Below are 3925 nucleotides of genomic sequence, written 5' to 3'. Positions count from 1 at the left end.
TCCAAGATTAGTGGAAATCTGAATTCTCATGGGAAATAGTCTTCCTTTCAAACGTTGACATACATTAAAAAAAATTTGCATGGGCCAAGTCCAACTCAGCTAAGAGCCAAATTGGCTCCATGGCCAAGAGGTTGAAATCTCTGATAAAGAAACTTAAGAATCATTCTTCTCTTTGTTGACTGAGGAATTCCACTTTCAGGGATCCATCCAAAAGAAATAATATACTTGAGTTTTTAAAGCTCAAAGCTGGGAAGCGTCTGAGTATCCAACAATAGAGGTAGATTAAGGGCCAAAAGAAATGCAGTGCGGCCACTTACAATGGATTTACTGAAAACCGTGGAATGCCATCAACAGATACAGGGAATAGAACACTACTGCTTGTCATTCAATATAATCATAATTGCTATTTACTATGAAAATATGCTTTTTTTTTTCTTACGACAGGAAGCAGACAGGATCCCCAAGGCCTCCCCACCAGCTGGGTTAGGTTGTCTCAACAACAGATCATCTGCCCATCTCTCCCCAACACACACCCCCACCCCCTTCGTCTGGTTTCCAAATTTGGCATAATGTGCTTATGTGATTCCTTTTTCCTTTTTGGCATTCTCCATATTTGATTCACATTTTCAAACATTTCAATCTCAAAGGCGCGTTTCCATATACCAAGTTCCCTTTTGCTGCGTCCATGGGCCATGCTGGTTTGTCCTGTCTGTCATAGGTAGGAACTACTTTGGGCAGAAAGCCGCTCCCCTGCCCAAAGCAACCCTATTCTTCATAAGCACTTGAATCAAAACTATCTTGAACATGGTTTTTGGCACTGCTGGCTGGCAGGGCCCCGCACCCCTTCCAGAATTAAGCACCATGGACAACAGTATTCACTGTGCTTCTGCTTTAAGCCATGCCAACTGTGGCCCTTTCACTAAACAACTTTGACAGAAGCAGGCTTTCTGGAGACTCGTTTTATGAAGCAGATGCTTCTCCATGGAAATCCGAGAGCTCTTTCCAGGGTTCGTCTTATAAAAGCTGACTTCCATTTTGAGGACTCTGAGGCCAGATGTCAACGATGGTGACTTGAGGAGAGGAAACAGGAATCCTGCTGCAGTGTGAGCACTGACCTGGCAACTGTCCCACTCATACCACCTAAGCCCAGGACAGGAGAAGGGCTGGGGGCAGACCACGCTTCCCAGAGGAGACGATGCCTCAGCTGGGTGCTGAGAGACAGACGTTGGGGAGAAACAGCTACACAACTCCCATTTCCAGTGCAATGTGGTGTAGACCCTATCCAGCGGCCCCACATGCCTTGCTGGGGCTCAGAACAAGGGGTGGTCCCCGTGGATTGGGAAGGGCTGCCTGGAGGAGGCAGCATTTGAGTCGGGTCTCTTTGGTAAGCTCGATAGTGTGCCCCTCAGATTCATACCCACCTGGACCTGGGAATGTGGCCATATTTGGGAAGAGGGTCTTTGCAGATGTGATCAAGTAAAGATAAAGTCATACTGATTCATGTCCTTACAGGAAGAGGAAAATCCTGATGAGGATACCCAGGAAGGGAGAGTACCTGAACAAGAAGGCAGAGATTGGAGGGGCATGTTTGCAATGGAGGAATGGCAAGATACACTGGCCACCATCAAAAGCTGGAGAAGAGGCAAGGAAGGACCCTCCCGTAGAGCTATAGGATATTGTGCTCCTAGTAGAGCTATAGGATACTGTGCTCCTAGTAGAGCTATAGGATACTGTGCTCCTAGTGGCCTGGCAAGTGGCCTGGCTGACACCATGATTTCGGAGGCTGGCCTCCAGAATCAATAGAAACAAATTCTGTTGCTTTAGGCCCCCATTTGAGGTCCTTGCTTACAGCAGTCCCAACAAGCCGCTGAAGAAGCCTTGAGGGACACCTTGTCCCTGCCTTGGAGATGGGCCCCTCTCGGAAGGGTCGCAGGCTCTCCCGCTTGTCACCAGTAGGTGGCACCCCTGGCTTACAACCACAGCACTTCTCCCTGGTCCTGAGTCCGGCTGAGAGGGGGCCTGGGGGCCTGCCCTGGGCTTGCTGCCTCCAGGTAAGAGGCAGGGACAGCAGGTGGCCGAATGCCACTGCGCCCAACTCCTTTGCCTCCCTCGCAAGGCCTCACGCCGGGCCTGGGCTGCCCTCCCTCTGCAGGGCACTGGTCCTCACAGCCAGAGAGGGATGAGCTCTTTTTCCCTTCCAAGGGTGAGTGTGGGCTCCAAAGAGTTCATGCTGTTCCTGTAACGATGTAAGGAATGACACTTCCCAGGGACGCAGGCCTCTTAGCCAAGGCACAGGAGGGCAACAGGTCCCCCCATGGTCCCAGTCAGTGTCCTTGCTTGGAAATGCCCAGTGTGCATCGGGATATGTGACCTCACGGGAAATGTCCACAGGGATGTCGGGGATCCTAAATAATTGGGATGGACTGGATGCAGCAGTTCGGAGGCTCAGCCTTGGTCCGCAGAGCCAATCCCCTATTTCTGAAGCCTGCTTTGGGGGCACACCCCACCCCCAACTCCACCTGATCCACAAACACTGAGAATGAGGAAGGGGGTCTGCCCTCAAGGAGGTCAGGAGGGCTGAGGCTGGGCAGGCAAAGCAGCCCCCCTCCTCCTATTGAATCACCGGGCAGTGGTTTTCCTCTTTGTCTTCCTTCTGGGCAGGTCCCAGAGACGGGGAAATGCTGGCTCCCCGAAGGCCTCATCCTGTTCTTTATGGGGGCGATGGGTGGCCTGAGGGGCTGGGAAAGGCAAACGTTTTGCAGTAGAAAGAGCCCAGAATCTGGAGTCAGATCCAAAACCCGTCCCAGCTGCACCGTTCACCAGCCACGGCGATCACATTTCTCACCTGATCTTATGTTTCTTGGTTATAAAACGGGCCCCAAATCGTGCACCTGTCTTTCACAGAGATTGTGTAAAACTTTCAGGACATCACACAGAAAGGCTCTGACCACAGGGTGAAACTCGGAGCCCAGAAACTTCTCCAGGTGTCTCGGAGGTTTTCTGGTGGTGGCGGTGGCTGCTTGTGGTGAAACAGACACAAAACAAAATGTACCACTGTAATGAAAAGAACTCCTTTCATCGTGTAAAACCGAAACCGTCCCCATTCGACATGAATTCCCCATTCCCTTTCCCCTGGCCCCTGGCAACCAGCATCCTACTTTCCTTCTCTGTGGACCTGATGACTCTAGGAGCTGCATTTAACGGAATCGGACAGGATGTGCCTTTTGGGGACTGGCTTCTCTCACTTGGTGTTGTGTCCTCAGGCTGGTCTGTGTTGGAGCCCGTGACAGGACTTCCTTGCTTAGTAAGGCTAAATAGTATTTCATTCTGTGCACAGATCATGCTTAGTTTCTCCAGTCGCCTGTGGACGGATGCTTGGGTGGCATCCGCCTCTTGGCTACCGTGAATTACGCCACAATGCACAGGGTGGTGTGAGTACCTCCTCGAGAACGTGCTCTCGATTCTGTAGATAGATCCCCAGAAGTGGGATTGCCGGATCCTACGGTGATTCTATTTTTAATTTTTGAGGAGCTGCCAACTGCTTTCCACAGCAGCTGCTCCATTTTCCGTTCCCACCAGCCCTGTACAAGGCTTCCAATGCCTCCAAGTCCTCGCTGACATTTCTTACCTTCTGGCTTTGTGACTGTGGCCAAGCTGGTGGGGCTGAGTTGATAGCTCCAGCTGTTTGGAGCCCACCGGACTTGACATAGGGATGGGTACTTCCGAAATCACTAAGCAGGCTGGGCCTCTGGGGGCACCTCCCAGATCCCTACAGAACCTGCCTACAGTGTGGTGGAGTGGGGGAGGCACTGCCCCTCCCCCAAGGCCAGGCGGACAGTCAGGGGCCTCACTCAGGCACATCTCTCCTGGGTGCAGAGAGCTGTCCCACAGCTCAGCAGCCCAGGATCAGAGGCTGGGATGCTGC

The 3925-nt window shown here is 51.9% G+C and overlaps 1 long non-coding RNA gene across 1 annotated transcript; it reads right to left on the bottom strand.

Moving 5' to 3' along the window:
• Positions 1-561: 561 nt before the first annotated feature.
• LOC131816672 (uncharacterized) lies at positions 562-3011 on the bottom strand. The gene is made up of 3 exons (XR_009348138.1): positions 2846-3011; positions 1422-1555; positions 562-1070 (listed from the first exon to the last, which is right to left on the bottom strand). It is a non-coding gene; the product is annotated as an uncharacterized LOC131816672 (long non-coding RNA).
• Positions 3012-3925: the final 914 nt, after the last annotated feature.

Source organism: Mustela lutreola, chromosome 15, assembly GCF_030435805.1.
Source record: "Mustela lutreola isolate mMusLut2 chromosome 15, mMusLut2.pri, whole genome shotgun sequence".
Lineage (NCBI taxonomy): Eukaryota > Metazoa > Chordata > Mammalia > Carnivora > Mustelidae > Mustela > Mustela lutreola.
Note: the sequence above shows the minus strand (reverse complement) of the source record. Positions and strands in the feature narration are given on the sequence as shown.